We start from the raw sequence: 19,908 nt of genomic DNA on the forward strand, positions 1-19,908 counted from the left end.
CATTTGAACTTTAACAGTGACTGGGAAATTAAAATGTGGTGCACTTTATTTCTTGTATGCTTTAAAAATGGTGTTTTATAACAAAATAACTAAAATAGTAAATCTGGGCCCTAGCCCAGTAATCCCTTAAAGGAAACCTACAGAACCTCAAAGTGCAAAGGAAGGATAATCTTTCCCTTTCCTACATTTCAAAACATGCAACTTTGGGTGTAGAGTATGACAAGGGAGGATGGCTAGATAGCTTTACAGGAAAGAACTCATTGAAGACATTCTCATAATTGAACATGATAACCACCTATTTTGTTGAAACTTTTACAAATAAGATTATATTTGTATAATAAGATTATATTTGTATAATCACATTTGTATAAGGATCACTCTCTTCACTGAGCAGAATTAGGAAAGCTCAGATACCACTGTTTGCTCTGAGGACAAAATGATGCACCTCACTTCTATTCCTTGATGACTAATAATGGCATTAATTTCAAACAAGATCAACAAGAGCCATCACTCCTTCGGAGCCCTGACTGTCAGTTGTAAAGAGAAGGGATCCCCACATTCAAAGTCCCACAATACACAATGGCTATAAGAGATGTTGTAGAATGATCCCATTGTAGATGCACATGCTAATAAATACGTGTCTATATGTCTAAGGCTGTACAGTCCTTTCCTCACATACAGATAATTATACATCTCTAAGTTTAACTTGACCACATCGTTCTATTGTGGGAGAATGAGACATAGGAAATCTACTTGGCAGTTACACGTATCAGGAAAGTCCTGGTGTTACATAATGAATCACTGTTGTCAAATGGAATCACACAAAACAGCTATTATTTGCTAGATAAAGGTGAGGCTGTTCTGGCTTTTTAGGTGATTGTAAATAAATCTTTTGCAACATCCTGGAACAAGATCAGCCAACAAAAGAAAGAATGGTTGTGAAGCTTCCGAGCAGTTTGACCACAGCCTGAGCTGGAGGTGGGGAGAGAAGGGTCTTGTGAATTTTCTTCCTCACGCCTCCTGCATTTATGGAACCAAAGCATCATGCTGCCCTGGCGCAGTGTTTTCCCCTTGTACACGGAAGAGAACTGTTGTCTTCTTTACTGGAAAAAGTTATCTGAAGTGTTCAGATTCTCCTTTCATCCATTGCATGTATTTGCTTAATCTGGTGCCAACAGAAGCAGTGTGACCCAAAGCTCTAAGAGGAAAAAGGTAGTGTGCCAAATGGTACTAAGCCTTGGGGGCAGAAGAGTGCCTCCAGAAATGTCGAAATGACTGTATTCGATGAATGGACAAGGCATGCAGAGAACGCAGCTAAGAGGAGCCACAGTGTTCTCAGGGGTGTCCTTTGTAGTAGATGGAAAGGTGGGTACCAGCTGCCTCTGTCGCAGGTTTTCTGTGAAAAGGACTGAATATTCCTGCAATTCTCTTCTGAGGATCAGACTGTTTGAAAAGGTGAAGATGCAATTACAATCCAATGCTTATGTTGGGGTTTGCTTGTTGGAAACAAGTAAAGGTTACTCAGGACCAAAATTAAATGGAAAATTGCCAATATGACTGAAAATGTGAATTCTCGTGCTTCTATCTATTCAAAAGTTTACTTCCAAGATACATAAATCTTTTCAAGGCTTAGTGATATATGGTGAAGTGAATGAGTTGTTAATATTCTTTGACTGATATTTTTCTGAATTCTAGACCACACTGCTCAATACAGTTCAACTAGCCACATGAAACCATTAAAATTTAAATCATTAAAAAGTTAACCATCATATGGGGAGCTCACTGGCCCCAGAAATAAACCTACTACTATTATTCTGCTAAATAGACATAGCACTAAACTGCCCTCCAAATTCCATATCTCTAAATATCAGTTATTGCATTTCTTAAATTTCATCAGAGCATTTCTCTCTCTCTCTCTCTCTCTCTCTCTCTCTCTCTCTCTCTCTCTCTCTGTCTCTGTCTCTTTCTCTCTCTGCATGTGCATGGTGTGCACATGCAGCGGATTGTAGCTATCACAGAAACAACTAGTTAAAACCCAGAGAATATAAGTGTTATTGGAGTGTTCAGACACAAACTATCACTACTTCCCCTTAAGGCTTAGGAGCTAACACAGAATATGGGACAGATACAATGTAAGAGCCAGGAGTGAAGTGAAATATTGTCTTCTGGATATGACAGGACTGTTATATTCTTGAACTCACAGGAGCTGTGGTTGTCTATGCAAGACCTTGGGTACAAGGTCAAGTAAGCACTCTAACATTGAAGGGAAGGGGGTTCACAACTCCCACCACTAACTATGAGGTAGGGAAAGTCAGCTTTCCTTAAGGATGTGGCCCCCATAGCTTGACTATGCTTCATTGGATGGTCTCACACCCAGGAGTATATGGGCAACAGGGATTACAGTAGACAGGTTATTAAAAAGAAAAAAAAAATACTGAGATATGAAGTTGTCGCGGTAAGGTAGTAGAGATGGATATGGAAGAAGATAGGAGTAGGAGTAGAGAATGAAAATCATCAAAATATAAAGTCTCAAATTCTCAAAGAATTTGTAAAGATGGCTCGGTGAGTCGGTAGCAGCACCTGTATAAAGACCTGGTGACCCGAGTTTAATCCTTAGAATCTGAAAGGTGGCAGAGAGAACTAACTCTCAGGAGTTATCCTATGACTTCCACCTACCTACCTACACACACTCACACGCACACATTCACTCATTGAATACAATTGATTCTTAAAAAGCATATAAGGGAAGACAGAGATGGGTGGGTTTCTGGAGCTCATGGACCAGCTGGTCTAACTTTCCTGGCAAGGTCCAAGCTAGTGAGGGTCTCTGTGTCAAAATACTGAAGACAAGACCCTGAAGAACAACATCAAGCTAGTCCTGTGCACACATTCACACATGTGCATGCCTCCCCTCACACAGACAAACTCACACAAGAAAAAGTAGATATACACATGCACAAGAGAATGTTACATTCAATTCCTTAGCATTAGCTTCATGTGTGTGTGTGTATTCTTATACACATCACATATACATCCACATCCACAAAAATATACACATAAGCATATTTGGGTGAAGTATCCTACAATAAACTAATTCCAAGACTTGTGGACTTTTTTCCAGATTTTCATGGGGAGTTAGGAGACAAACCAGTGAGAAAATGGCTGAAATGGTGCTTTCCCATTAATATTCTTAAAAACTGCCAATGTTGTGTGAGAATTTTAAACAACTGAAAAAATACTAAATCCTTTAATTTCTCTGATAATATCATAACCTACATAGTTTCTGAGAATGCAGAGTGAAACAGCTGGTCTACTATTGATTAACTCAACACATACTTTAAAAACAGTCTTAACGCACAGCCCTTATTTACAAGTCATCTATTAACCTTACCCAAAACTCAACTTTCACAGAGCAGTTTCTGGAAGAAGTCTGTCAGAAGAGGATTTATCTCAGACCACCTAAGATAACTGCAGACAACAGGAGAGTTGTAACTTCAAGTCAAACTTGGCTGAGGTCAACTTCATCAGAACATGAGTCTCATTATTTGGAGAAAGCCAGGTTACTCAATGTAAACAACAACAACAAAAAATCCTAAATGGGACCATGAATTCAGAGGCTTTTTTGGTGCTGCTTTTTCTCAAGTAGGTTGCTCATTATTGATTTAACATGGGGGCCTTCAAGTGACCTATCTTTGCTTTGTTGTCTGAAGCCCTGTGACATGAGCCTGCCTAGCTTCACAAATTTTTTGAGCCTAAGACCTCAAATTGGAAGTCCTACTTAGACTTTTTTCTATAGATCTTAGTGCCAACATTTTCTGTTCTCAGTAGACAGACACTTAAGATTTCTTAAGGAAACAACAGTTTCCCCCAGAAACCCGTGCTCTATAGCATTAAACCAAATCACTATGTGGAAAGGAGGAATGAGCACAAACTGGGCAGGAGACTTTGAGTCCCTGTAGTACAAATGGTGTCTTTCATTCCAGGACCCTTCTTTGTTTCCCAGAATTCCACCCCTTACCTTATCTTCATTTTTAACCCTTCCTTTCTTTTCCCATCTTTTTTGTTCATTTGCTGTGTTCTCTCCTGTTTTCTGCCCTTCCTATTGAACCCCCATTCCTTCTAACCTCCACTTCCTCCTCTCCACCACTTTCCACCCCTTTCCTCTCCATCTCTCTCTACCCATTCTCTTTTTCCTAATCTCTTTTTTCTTGTTAGTTCTCCTTCTTTCTCTTCATTATTCTTCTCTTCTTGTCTCTTTTCTTCTTCACACCTCTTCCAATTTCTTTTTCCGTTTCACTGAGTTATTGGTCTCTGATGGAGTAATTGCTTCCAATGATTATTATTTTCCATGGTAGTCTCCTAAAAGTACATTAATATAAATAAATTGTTGCTTTGTATCTCCCCTATTTAAAAAAAAACTAAATTATAAAAGTATTTTCAAGTCATATACTTGAAATGCATGACATGAAACCTGGATATAGAATGGTGACATGCAAAGGACCCTGGACAGGTTTCTGAATTGCTCTTGTCCCTGGATTTCTTCATACTTGGGCAATCTGTTCTTGTTTGGGAATTAGTTATAAGCAGTGGCATGTATTAAAAAAGTAAATGGAAAATATGTCCTTTACTGCTCATGCTAATGCCACTAATACATGAATGCTTGGTTAGAATAGAAAGGTCTTCAAGTTGCACACAAGAGACATATTCAAAATGACAGTAGTATTTATATTAATAATGCATTTGGGTACTTTCCCTTAAAAACATCTTAAGGACATCTTAAGTTTTCAAAAGTGAAGAGTATATGTTAAAAGAAAACTAAATGAAATTTATGCTCATTGGATAAATTTGTGTCATTGCCTATATTGGAGATTTAAAAAGTGATTATTTAATTCTGACATAGGACTTTATGTCACTATAGAACTTCCATAAATTTCCTATTACTATAACTCTGAAGAAAATACTTGAGAAAACCTAATATCATTCAGTGAAAAAGAATCAAAGTCTACTAATAAAGTCCTAAATTTTTGGTGGCAAAATCAGTTTTGTATAATACTATTAAAAAACTAATTACTTATTTGTTTCTAAAAGCTACTAGATGAGTCCAAATATCTTGTGGCTTTTCTTGCACTAACCCCTTACTGCTGCTCTCTTCTGTGCTACTGGGGTCAATAGAGGCTGTCTTCCAGGACTTGTAGATTTTTATTTTTTGAAACTATCAAAAGTGCTATGATATAACAGCTTCACAGATCTCATTTGTCTGATGTAGACATGACCTGTATATCACTGTACTAAAAGAAAACACATCAATCTTTCACGAAAAACTCCATGAGCCTGGGCATATAAAAGGACACTGAAAACATAAATATAATGTAGGAGTAATTACAAATAAGGGGTTCCATTTCACTGAATGCTTTTCTCCTGCTTTTGGAACACTCAAGGATGACAATAACCTTTCTTCCCTTTCCCTAGTAACTGGTAGCAGAATTAATTTCAAAGGGCAGAATGTAACCGTTTCATTTGGATTCTAGAAGACACCTTCTACCTCACCCTTAACCTTGCTTCCCAGGATGCCTAAGTCTTCCTTAACTTTAAGTGCTTCCATGTAAGCTGCATGTTCCATAAAAGGAACAAAAGAAGTCAGGGAAGGAACAGTAAACATGGCTTGACCCATTGCTTCCTATAGTATAGAACAGAATCAAATAAAGAGAAGTCTCACTAGTTCTCACTCATCAATTGCATGTCTATATTTCTGAGGATGCATTTAACATAACACAGGTTTATTTCTCAAATCCCTCTTACAAAAGCTTGTGGTGGATCCGAGAACCTCCCCTGGTGCTGTCATGATCCTGCTCAATTTGTGTATTCCTCATTGGTACTGTTAGATCATCACCAAAATATCAACATTCAGCAGATAATTAGGAAAATGTGAACACAGAATAATGCGTAATACCAACTACAACTTAAATATAAAAAAAAACCCACTTTTCAGTTTTACTCGGTTCCTTCAGCCCTTTTCCTACTTGTGGAACACATTCACACACAGGCATGAATTTTCAAGAAATTTAGTACATTTGTTTCTAAAATATACCCTGCATTATTGCACTAATGAAGTGTTTGTGGTTTGCATTTTGTTTCCATTGAGCTTCACAGCACCAAGGCATTTTTTTTAAATACAAGTGCACTGGCTTCTCTTTTCTCTGATTTATCATTTTCTCTTTTGTCTCCTGATTCAAAGACAGCTTAACTTGTGCATAGTCACAGCTCATACATTAAATCAGCATTAGTTTGTCCAGCAAGTGTATGTATATGTCCTCACATAACTGCAGCATTCAAGTAAAGAATTACTTGGAGTACACAAGTGCAAATTTATTTTAATCATTTTTTACCAGAACTTATGAAAATATGGCAGAGCAAAAATGAACATTAATCTGGTTGTTAAAAACTAGAAACTTTTCTGACTTTTCTTCCTTTTGTAATTCACATCACAATTTCCTACCCTAAAGATTTTGCTGAATTATGACATGGATCTCATTCCTTATATGCTTACACATATGGATATTAAGATGTGTGCAGCTCACCATTCCTTCAGACCTGCGTTTTTATCTGCTTCATTCTCATACATTTAATCCCTCTCACCCATTTCTTCCCTGGCTTGGTTTACTCACACTCCAGTTCAGTACCTATGAATCAGCAGGACTACACTTGGAACACCTTTCTCATTTTTGTAAATTCATCTATTTTATATAGCCAAGATCAAATGCCAACATTACCTTCAGGAAGACTTTTTGATCCAAATTAAAATGAATTGCTAGTTTCTGCATACACACAGCATTTGAATCTCATCTGAACCCCGACAATAAGCCTTTCTGGCTTCGATGAGTGTCCACAATAACCAAGCACAGCAGTGGTGTGAGTAATGTGTTTTCCAGTTCCCTTAGCTCACTAAAAACTTTAGTATCAAGTATTGTTCAGATGTATGCTACAGGGAAAGACAAAATTAGAGCTCTACAAGGGCCACAGAGTGAGAATCCATGCCGGATTACCGCAGATTTACCTCACATATCATGTTAATCTCCAGCTACCATTTGTTACGTTACACACACATGCCAAGTTTTAATGAATTATAAACTGCATGCCAATGCTATGTGAGTCTGACTTACTTCGGCATATATGAAGTCTTTAGCTGGAAGTCACTGTACTAGAAGATCTTTTGATTTTAGCCATCATCCCACATACTTACAAGCAGCTTCAAATTCATGCTGTGAGTCTCATAAGAAACAAAACCATCCTAAGCATTTTTAATGGTTAATATTAAACTTTTCCAATATGCCTAATCTGTATTCTAGACCATACTCTCCAATTTTAGATTTGTAGTGTTTCTCTTGAGCTATGTACTCCAGTTCTTTTAAAGGAATGGAGAAGGAATGGAAATGTCAAGTTTAGCCTAAGTTTTTAGCAGTTTAGTCACAATATTCTTGGTGACTATTGAAGTAATTCTGCTACAAGACATAGTTTTTCCATGTTGGCTCTGTGAAATGAATCTAAGCTAACCCTACTAAGATGCACCCTGATTGAAACTTTGATTGAGGTTTCATGTTTCCCATCTGATACCTGATCGTTGGCCCTAGCTTCCTAGCACATGCAAGGCTGACAGAGAAGAGACAGTGGTTTTAAATGGTGCAATAACTCATTCAGTGTTGGGTGCTCAGTATATCTGAAGATAAAGCCAGAGGAATTATTTATTATACGAAGAAAGCCAAGCTTGGTCATTCATATAAGACTTCTCAATATATAAAATGTATTTCGAATATATCGAAATATAGATATATCTGTTAGGGATTGACTCACCATAATCTGTTGATCTCCTGATTGTACATCACAGCTCCTACATCCATGCCTCAGGAAGTATTGTGGAAGAAGGGACAGGAAGCAAGCTTGTTAGAGCCAGAATGTCAGGTAGTCTGTTATAAAATTGTTTCTTCTAGAAATGGCCACATAAACAATACTGAAACAATGACAATATCAACAAATTAATGTGGAAGGGGGCAATTTTTACTGGATCTCAGCCCTAGACCAGAACTTTCAAATTATTTCTGGGAGAAGGATATTTAGCTTTTCTTAGGGATGAACTCCTTTATTGGTTATTCAATGCGTAGTGGTCAACCCTGAAACCATATTCACTCAAACAAGATATACACAAACAACATATATATATATATATATATATGTGTGTATGTGTATGTGTATAAATATACACACATATATAACCGTATAATTATAGTATTTTCAATGAGTTGGCTATAGATAAAAAAATAGGGTATATGTGTATGAGAAAATGAAACCTTTTAAAAAATTAACAAACATGTATGTAGAAATAAAAATTTTTGGGAGTTTGATGTGGAAAGGATAGGAGCTCCACAAGGACCAAATGTATCTGGGCACAGGGTCTTTTCTGAGATGGACACTCAACCAAAGTCCATGAGAGGATAAAACCTAGAACCTCTGCTCGGATGTGACCTGTGATAGCTCAGTAATCAATTGGTTTCCCATAGTAAGGGGAACAAGGACTATTTCTAACATGAACTCAATGACTGGCTCTTTGACCTCCCCACCTCCCAAGGGAGGAGCAGTACTGTTAGGCCACAGAGGAGGACTTTGCAGCCAGTCCGGAAAATACCTGACAAAAGCAAGTCATATGAAAGGGGAGGAGGTCCTCCCCTATTAGTGGACTTGGAAAGGGGCAGGGAGGAGATGAGGGAGGGAGGGTGGGATTGGGGAGGGAATGAGGGATACAGCTGGGATACAGAATTAACAAAATGTAACTAATGAGAAAAATAAAATTATGGAAAAAAAAGGCTAACTTGAGAGTGGGGGGGACATGAATGGTGTTCAAGGGAAAGTAGCAAAGATGACCTGGAAGGGGAGGGGGGAACAAAAAAATTCGAATTGTTGATGTTCATGACAATTAACAAATTAATCCGCAAAGAATCCTGCTGCTATTGCAAGGAATTAACCTGGATTGTGTATGATGTGATATCTGAGATCTCTCTCAGGAAAGAAGCAATCAGTCCCTAGTCTGCACCTTTTAACTGCTTCTAGCCCCTTTAGATCCACAACCTCCCTTAGTGTAACAATGCCAGCAAACCTTCTGCAGTCTCGTGCAGGTTGTAAAGAACAGTTTTCAGTCCAGTTTCTCCTTTCTGTGGTTCACATATGAACTGGCAGATGCAACGTCATATCTGTATTCATCACCTAAGAATATTATTTGTCTTATCGCTTCTGCTTATTTGGACTTAAATTCTGCTTTTTTTCTTTTTAGTGCAGGAAAATGCAATAGTTTTCAGACTGTTTAAAGATGGAAGTTAACAAACATCCAGACTCTTAATGTTTCAGCAAACATAAGAGGGCCAGGAATTAGGAGTTACTTGTCAAATATTTATAATCCATCCACCCTGCTAATAGCTTTTAGCACAATGACGAAAATGATGGACAAATCATTCTCGTCACTCAAAGCTAAGTTCAAGAGCCACCTTTTCATCATTGGTGCATTCTTGACTTTTGGGTTGTCTCCTACATTTTTTTCCCACCAGCTTGACATCTTATAACACTTTTATTTGTCTGTATTGTTAGCTACTGCATTTCATCTTCTATATTGTACCCTGTATTTTTGCCTTTTCTACAATATTCTCCTCATTCAGTGTTGGGTGCTCAGTATTCTGAAGATAAAGCCAGAGGAATTATTTATTATATGAAGAAAGCCAGGCTTGGTCATTCATATAAGACTTCTCAAATTTCAAACAGCTGCTACATGAGAGGAAACACACTTTGCAAGGAAGGTGCCACTCAGAGAAAGATCAGAGATACTGTCCAAACAACCTATGGTCGATAGAAAATCTCTACATCTGAACATGGATTTAGTTTTGGAAATAAGAGTCATTTGGAGCCTGTGTTTATCTGCCATATACTGCTTATAAAGTCATTGACAGTTCGAAGGAGAAATAAAGAAAGTCTTGAAATTATATGTGTGCATTTCTTATATGTTTTTTAAGCTAGCTATAATGACAACATAGGCAATATTGACAAATGTTTTGCTAAATGACAGCACTTCATAATTCTGTAACTCTAATTTTATTTTTTTATTTTTTTTAGTTTTGTTTTTTTTTATTTTTTTTATCAGTTACATTTTATTAACTGTATCCCAGCTGTGTCCCGATCCCTCATTCCCTCCCCGTCCCTCCCTCCCTCCCTCATCTCCACCGTGCCCCTTTCCAAGTCCACTGATAGGGGGGACCTCCTCCCCATTCATCTGATCCTAGTAACTCTAATTTTAAAGATGACTAATACAGGAAGAGTTTTCTAACTTTAAAAATAATTCCTCACCATTTTCTAAAAGAGTTTTATTTTCTTATACACATATTTCCCATTTCATTTTTAATATCTATATCTATCTCATTACCAATAGTGAAATATAAGCAGAAAGTACTGCTACTCTGGTCTAAGGTCTGATTTAGAGCTTAGACTTCAACTTTATCTTTTTTACCTCTAAGTCATTGACCTTTCACCGTAACTTAACCTCCCTGTATCTCAATGTTTTCACCTCTATAATGATAGAGATTTTGGTGAAGAATAACCAAGTTAATGCATGTGAATCACTGTCTGGGTTATAAATAAGTGTCAATTTAGATTTAGCTAGTTAATTTTCAGTATTATTGTATCGTTTTTAAAACAAATTTGGATTTTACCTCAAACTTCAAATTGCATTTTAAAAGACTACTTTCCTCATAGATAATGCTTCTGAATACAAGAGAAAAGGATTTGAGTCATACTTGCTGCATGAGAGTTACTACCTGAGCCAGTGGCTTTGTCTAGCGTTCAGAATCATGGACAACATCACTGTGAATGCTCTGTGAGTCAGAAGGGCCTCAGAGCACTCTGATGGTCTGCACTTGGAATGAGACAGCACAGACATAAATGCACTTGGAAAAAAAAGCAAAGGAAAGTATGTTGGTTCTGGATGAAGGCACCGTACTTGTCAAATTGTTCTGAAATGTCCTGGTGCCTCTTCAATATTCCTCCTATTGATTCCATCCCTGAAGGCCACAGTTGTTAGGTAGCCCACTAAGGGAACTATGAGTCACGTTTACTGCCCACCAATTTCCTGGCTTATCCCAAAGACACAAACAAACCCAAGGTAATGGGAGAAGCAGCACATCTCTGCAGTGCAGTGCAGGGTGGGAAGTGGGGGATAGCATTGTTTCTGCGTGGATCCTACAGAGCCAAGGCAACAAATAACCTCACTGTCTTCTAAAGCCTGGGATATCTGACCATGTGAGAAGGAAGTCCCTTTGACTCTTCACGCACAGAGCAGATGACCCGGCTTCCCACCATCTGGAAGTGGGAGGTCTTGAACCAACAACACATGAGAGGTGCAAACATGTATTCTTTGGATTCCACCATCCTGTTTTACTTGGCAGCGCCTACAACCACCCCAACATTTCATGAATGAGAAGACTGACAAATTTATATGTTTCTGATTAGGCTGCTTTTAAGTCACTATCTCTAAGAGCTTTCAAATACTGAAAATTTTTGCCTTCAATCTTTTATTATTATTTTTTTAAGTTATATTGTCTTAAGTTTTCCCTTTCTGTCGAAGAGACTAAAAGCTATGAAAGCCATTCCGAAGGTTTTTCTCGGGCTCTGCAGTGGCATTTTCAATGGGAAATTGGCAAGGATTTACGTGTGAATGAAGACAAAGAAAGCTAGTTGAAGCCCTGTGATTGAGCGTCTGCTTGTCCACATGTCAAAAAGGAAATGTGCAAATCTTCCTTCAACTGCTAACAGAGTATGTCTGCCCAAAACTCATGAGGTCTGATGCATTGAAGGAATTTAAACAGAAGAGTGAGGCAGGAAAAGCTTAGAGCATTAATACAAGCTTGTCTGGAAATATTCCTCTTTCAAAAACTGTGGCAGTCTCGCCTTTCCTCGGTTGCAGGCCCATAGAAAATGGAAGATATGACATAGGTTGATTCTGCATAGTGCCAAGCATCTGGGTTAAATTCGGTCCTGGTGTTTTGATCTCAAATAGACACTAGGTTATTTTTTAAGGCACCATCTGTAAAACTGACATAATCCTTGTCAGCCAGGATACTGCAACCAGCAGCCCGTGAGGTATTTTACTGGATCATAAAAATTTCCCCAGCCTTTCTTTCCCTGACTACTGTTTTATCATGATAGCAAAAATACTACTAATTAATTTCTTCTCCGTGTAAGATACTATTAATGTTTCTTAATGGGATGGGTGGCTTAGACATAATCTGATTGGCCTGCTCTTTGATCACCTCCCCCTGAGTGGGGAGCAGCCTTACCAGGCCACAGAAGATGACAATGCAGCCACTTCTGACGAGAATGAGAACTGATAGACTAAGATCAGAAGGAAGGAGAGGAGGACCTCCCGTATCAGTGGACTTGAGGAGGGGCATGCGTGAAGAAGGGGGAGGGAGGATGGGAGGGGAAGAGGGAGGGGCTTATGGGGGATATAAAGTGAGTAAAATGTAATTAATAAAAGTTAAATTAAAAATTAAAAAAATAAAAAGAAATAAGATCTCTTCTAGTAATGATCTAAGGCAGAACTTCTCAACCTGTGAGTTGTAACCCTTTTGGGGGTCACATATCTATTATCCTGCTTATCAAATGTTTACACTATGATTCATAACAGTAGCAAATTACAGTTATGAAGTAGCAAGGAAATAATTTTGTATATACTATGGCTCTATGAATGATACAATTTAGATAGCTGAAAAACAAGTTCTGGAGGAATTAGCCAAGCTTTCCCTGATCAGCTCTCTTGACATGACTCACAAAACATCGAAGTATTAGAAAAGGCTGTGATGCATAGCATAAGCATTATAGATTTTTCAATTCGGATAAACTTGTTTATAAAGCCTAGATCTGCTGTGTGACATTGTGCAAGTAAGTTAAGCTCCTGAGCTAAAATTTTCCCATATGTGAATGGGATTATCATGAAATTATGTAACCTTTAGAGGTGTTATATGTCTGCTATATTATATGATGAAAGCGCAAAATATCAATGAATTGTTATCTATACAGTTCTTATTCAAATAAAGTTAGCAAAAGCAATACAGAAACACTCATATTCTTTTTGTTATTATTTTTTATTCATTTTACAGCCTGATCATAGCTGCCTTTCCTCCTCTCCTCCCAATCCCACCCTCACATTTCCCTCTCCCATTTCCCATCCTCTTATCCTCAGAGAAGGGAACATTCATATTCTTAAATTTCTTGATCTACTAATGGAAGTGGACAGAAGAGACAGGTTAGCGAGAAGGAGAAAGACCACTGGACTAAGAATGACTTTTTAGTAAGTTCTGACTACAGTGAGCTTGGACACGTCAGTCTCCTTGTTTGAACTTCGTGTTATTTATCCTTAATCATGAGCTGGTTAGATCTGTGTTTAAGATTCTTTAAATCTCTATTATCTGTGTGTCAATGCTTTCCATACAGCTAGAGGTGAAATGGCTACTAGAACACAGTTGAGCCTACACACCACTTTTATGTGCACCCTCAAGATTAGTCACCAAAAGAGACAGAAGCAAGCGTCAATCAGGCTGAGGCTTTCACATGCGTCATTAGCACTGTATTCAGGACTGGAGCACAGTACCATTTTCCTCCAGAAACTTTTGTTTTACTGTGTCAGTATTTCCAGGTTCTTTGCTATGGTTTCCTATATCCCTGCTGACTTTTGAAATCTGATTTTGCCATCTCATTCTGATTTGAAACTCTCTGTGGGAAAAACAACACCTCCAATTCTTCATCTTACTATGTGGTCCATTGAAAGAACTGGGCAATGAGTCTGATACTCATTCTGGAATGTATGCTAACATACATGGGTTGGAGTTTTATGAAGTTTGATTTTTGTGATTTATGAAGACATTATTTTCAAATGCTTCACCGTGTATGTGTACACGGAGGACAGAAATGAGTAGTCTTCATTATTATTATTATTTTACAAAGAAGGACGCATCCTTTGGGAATCTGTTCTGGTGGATGATCTAAGTGTCTGAGTGGCAGGATATGAAGTCCTCTGTGTATATTTCCTATCAACTGCTTCCATGGCTTCAGTCACCAAGTACTTGATGCTTATGTTTTTGTACCTGTATTACTATGTTGGGATTTCTCTTCCCTCCAGTGAATTAGGGGGTGTTTTGAATTCTAAGTTTGGAAATGTCCAAACATGTTTTCTCTGACAGATATTGTAATAATTCCCAGAAGAAAGCCCATATTTTGGGCTTTTTATTTTAACACATTATTTGTTTTGACTCATTATCCAAGAGACTATTCTTCCTTACTTCCATCAGTTTTTCAGCACTTAACAGAGAAGCTTTATTTGTGAAAACACTTATCATTACTGTAAATGCATTTAAAATTAAATATAGCTTTGGGAGGATTATTTTCTTGACTTCTAAAATGATTCCTGAATATTAGTTTATAAAGATTACTAGTCAATAACACAAAGATTGAAGACAACAGTTTTAAAACGCGAAGAAATCACGAGACAGGAAGACCACCAAAACCAGGCAGAAGAGTTCCCTTGCTTGAAAGGTAAAGTAGTTGCTGGCCCCAGGTCCAATGAAGCAAAGTCCTTTTTAATAGTTTAGAATTAGAAATGTTTGTCAAAGGGAAGATTTGTCAAACTTTAATTTCTAAAGTTAACAGAAAATGCATTACTACATTTCAGTCCAAAATATTATTACTTTTCTTGGAAATAACTAGAAGTTTCCAATAACTAGTATAGCCATTTGATTAATGGCAATGAGCTGCACTGGGGAGAAAGAAAATTGTAGAAAAAGTGTATCACTGCAACTTCTTTTTAAATTTAAATTTCTTCAATAAATTGTTTTAATTAATTTAATATTCTATTTTATTTTGAAGCACATTAATATATTTTATTTATCTAATACCATATCTTTATCTCACATCTTTTATGTTGTTTTGAACTAATATCTTAAACTACATATGTACATATATTTGTACATACAAATGTATACATAAATACATGTATACAAATGCACACACATATACACATGTACGTGATACTATAAGCTGAACTACATACTATTAAATTCCCAATACTCACTACAGCCTCAATGTAGAAGGTCATATAGGGAGCAGGTTTGGGAAGAAACTCAGTCATATGTCACCACCACCATGAAGATTTATTTGTGTGATTAGGCTATGACAGCCTCCACCATACCCAGCATGTAACATGTACCTTGTTAACAAACTTGTCCTGATCTTCTTCATGACAGTCTCTAGGGGAGAAAAGGAGCACAGCAACACATGCCACTCCTGTCCATGTCCCACTGGAGCAATCTCTGGCACACGGCCACATATGACTGAAAGGAAGGCTGAGAAATACTACTCAGTTGTGTGCCTAGGAAGGAGAAAGTAGATTTTGCTTCTAGAGCACCAGTAGTTTACTTATCTTGTTTTCTTCCAGTGCCTCCTTCTTAGCATGAGTAGCTATTACTTCCAAATTTTTGTTACTTTGACATCATTTCTATTTTTCGCTTCTGTGTCCTAGCTTGTTGAATTTAGTTTTGATGAGTAAAAGTGGGAAGAAATTCAGCCTGGGAAACAAGAAGAAGCAAATCTTGAGGTGTTTGTGTGTGTGTGTGTGTGTGTGTGTGTGTAATTGAGTCTTTTTTATGCTGTCAGTGAATGTGGCTAAAGGTGGCCAACACCAAAATGAATTGTCTACAAAACTGTGAGAAGAAGCTTAACATAGATCCAGTTGGTTAAGTAATGTTCAACAGCAGAGTAATGTATTGAAGCAGGTTCTACGTATAGACAGTTACAGGGATTATCAGACTTTCTAGCAAGTTTATCTTTTTAGCTTATAGAAATATGTGCAGGTTCGGTAGTATGTTTATATAAAAGTCTCTGTACTTGATGTGTTTGTTAAGTGGATGTCATTTACTCATCTGTTCCATAATGACTTTAATGAGTACCTACAAAAAGTAAGATCCAGAGACAGAAATCTAAAGACTGAACAATACCTAGTAAATGCTCAATAAACCTTGGGAATTGTTACTATTTTGCAATCAGGTATTTCTTTTTTTATTTTCTACATTATTACTCATTTCTGCTATCATTGTCCCTAACTTACTTCAACTTAATAGGGAAGAGAGAGAGAGAGAAATATTTGTGGGTTTTTTATATTATTTTTTATTTTTAAATAATTTTATACATTCACTTGTATCCCAGCTGTAGCCCTCTCCCTCTTTCCCTCCCAATTCTCCCCTCCTTCATCTCCTCCCTGCCCCCTTCTGAGTCCACTGAGAGGGCATGTCCTCCTCTCTCTCCTTCTGGCCCTAGCTTATCAAGTATCTTCAGGATAGTTGCAATGTCCTTATCTGTGGCCTAGCAAGGCTGCTCCTCACTCAGGGGAAGGGGAAGCTCATAAGTTCATGTCAGAAACAATTCCTGTCCCCCTTACTAGAGAACCCACTTGGATACTGAGCTACCATGGGCTATGTCTTTTTATTGTCAAGAGTTGCATCTCTGAGTTTTAGTTATGGCACTCTTAAAAAGGAAGACAAGCTCCTGGCACCTGCCTGGCAGGGGTCTCCTGCAATCAAATACAGCTTTGGTATGTGAAAGCACTCTAAAAAGAAACCTGATAGCTCCTTGACTTTCACCAATTTAGATATTTGCAACTGACCCTAGAACTCCTTAAGATAAACATGTTTCTAAGTCTTTTTAAATACATATTTGAATTCACATTTCCCTAAGTAAAATAGATTAGCTATTTTTTTTTTCAATGCAGTTTATTCAGGAACCTTGAACAATCATCTGACCCTGGGGAAAGCCAGCCCACAGCTTAAATAGCCTCTGGGTAGCCAACCCCAGCTTGCCACGTGGGCAATGCAGATAGGTCCACATACATGGAAGCAAGCCAGATCCTCAGCCTTAGCCAAATGTGGAATTATTCGTGACAGAGAGCACTCACCATCGGGAAGGTGGAAGGCAGAAACCAGCTCCATCTTTAAGGCACAGCATTCCGCAGCTCTCTACAGTTCCTCCTTTTTGTTTTAGACGCATCAGGCAAGAGTAGAGGTCTGATCTCTGATATTAGAAATAAATTGGGACTTTGTACTGATGTTCATTTAGGTGTCATCCACCCAAAGAGCATCAGACCCGTCCGATACCTTTTTCTCAGAGGTGGGACCTGGGGCATCAACCCGCATGCAATCAGACATGCTCTTCTCTGGGTCCAAAGCGGCTGACCCTGAGTGCAGTGCTTAGCCTTGCATCCTGAGTGTAACATTTTAGCTTTTTATGGTAGCCAACCATGCTTGGGGAGACTGTCCTGCTTCAATGGCTGTAAAGGCCTGAATGGTCATGGCTGCATTACTCTGTTGTGAGACTCTAATCTTGCATATACACCATAGGCAAACCAAGGAGACCAACACCAGAAGGCCTGCTAACGAAAGTGCATTCAGCTCTTACCAGCATAATGTATCTAAACCAGAGCTTGCAGGCGTTTATGAAGAAAATACATAGTTGGAGCAGAGAATGGGAAACAAAGAAGAGCAACTTCCTTCCCTCTAACTCACCATGACAAACATTAACATTGGTTCATGGAAAGAGAGAAGGACCCTGGAAAAAGTGAGACCCGTACTCCTATGTGAGCACAGTAGCCTGGGCTTGGATACTGTGAGGAAGGAGGCTGTGAAGAGACAGTCCACTAGAAGGAATGAAGCAGAGGGCCAGAAGATCTATCATCAGATGACTGTGGCCAACTTTCAGAAACACACATCACATGGATGGATTAGGCATTGCTTATTGGTATTTAAAGGTACAAGTTATAGGCTGTAGAGCCATCTTTACATTTAGGCTTTTGAGGTATCTTAGGAAAACATTTTGCAAATACAAAATGAAATAGGTATACCATGAAGCCTTGACTACATCAGACCTTCTTACATTTAGGTAAATTTTAGACTGGAATAAGAATTTATGTTCTCTGATACAAGTTTTTATAACATTTATTATATGACCATTTGTTTGAAAAAAATAATCTTTCATTCATAGCTCTAAAGCACAGATGTTAATAAAAGGCATGTTTAGTAATAACAGATAAATGTCAGTGTCACTGTAATATAATTAGTGGGTTTCCAACCTGGGCTGTTTAAGAAGCCAGCTATCAGTCGAAATGTATAACACTAATGGACAGGCAATAGACAGCTCTTTGCTGTGAGGTAGAACAGGTTTTTAAAAGAGAGACAATAAATTCATCCTTTACTAGACCAATGTGTGCTGTACAAACGCCAAAAGAGTGTAGAAGACAGAGGCAGTGGAGGATCACAAGGAAACTGTCTGTTGGACACAGCTGGACTGATGAATATATAGACTCAGTGGTGTGACAGTATACACAGACCCAATCCATATCAAACTTAGCACGGAGAAGAAGGTTTGGGCATGGAGCCGGACACCCCTAGCTGAGGTGCTATTGGCAGGAGATAGCTCCTGGGAGAAGCTGAGTAAGCTTTCTCAAATAAAGCATCCCCTTGTAAGTTGACCATGCTCCAGTGGAAGGCCACACATCCAAGAATGTTTTGGCAGAACACATTGGTCTGGTTGGGCAAAAACTACAAGTGGTTTGGAAGAAGATTTTTATGGACAGGAAGGGGAATGAATGGGCACTGGAAGGAAACTTTCAAGAGCTGATGACCATTATACGTGCGCTGTTCTCTAGACAACAAGGTCACTTGAGAAGGCATGGTGCGTGATACTATGCACTGACAAACCCTTACCTGTTCCAACAAGGTTTTTCCTAGTATTCAGATCAATCTTTCCCTTGACTGAGTACATGAAGCTTCTCAAACTTTAACATTCCCTTTCTGAGAAAATCTCGTTTTGTTCTCCTGGCACACTGCTGATTCCACTGCAAGTATCTTAACTCAATAAAATTAAGGAATCTGTCATATTTCACATATTCCTGTCCTCACCTAAATTATATACTTGCCTATGAGATGAATGGATTATACATGTAAAAAAGCTTGTGTAGGATGAAGCAAATCCTGAAAATTAATGAACTCCTTTGTTCATACACAAGTTGTGAAATGGTACAACTGTCATTGGACCTATGTTTAAGAACAAACTTCCAATGAGGACTTCACTACTTGGTATGTTGAATAACCTTGAGATAGGGTGCAGCCTCCCAAGGCCTTAGTCGCCTTGCTTGCTATATGAAAATAAAGTAACATGGTTCATACAAAGGTACACAGAGCTGATACAGAAAAGTATGATTTTTAGAACATTTGACTATGTAGCAACATACCCCACCCATTATGCTCATTCCTGCTTTTCTGTAATTCTTTATGTAGAAATGGAAGAGAGAGTGCTGTTTATTTCCCAAACATGGGAGGGGACTTGTTAAAAGTACAATCCCAAAGTGAGTAAACTGCAGTATTACATGTTTTATAAGCTTTGGGCGTCATCACAATGTCAAAACTTAACTTCTTGAAGATACTTTATCTATAAACTTGTTGAAGGTAATGTTCTAAGGTTAACCAGTTCCCTGGAATTCTTCAGCTCCACAGAGCCCGTGACAATCTTTGACCACTTTGGTTCATGTTAAGCCATGCATGAATTTAACCTTTTCCTGTTATTTGCTCATGCTCAAAGCCCTGCATTAATCAGAGAAGGAGGCTTCAGTCTTGAGCCTGCTTTCAAAGCCTCTGCTGCATTGTGTTTCCTTTGATGAAAAGCGTTAAGAGGCAGGGAACAGGAAATTCACTCTGATTTCATTGTTTTCCTCAAACACTTCTTTCTCTTTAGAAACAATGCTAGTTTGCCCAAAATTACTAATAATCAGCGCCATTTATT

The sequence above is a fragment of the Meriones unguiculatus genome, chromosome 8 (genome assembly GCF_030254825.1).
Source record: "Meriones unguiculatus strain TT.TT164.6M chromosome 8, Bangor_MerUng_6.1, whole genome shotgun sequence".
Lineage (NCBI taxonomy): Eukaryota > Metazoa > Chordata > Mammalia > Rodentia > Muridae > Meriones > Meriones unguiculatus.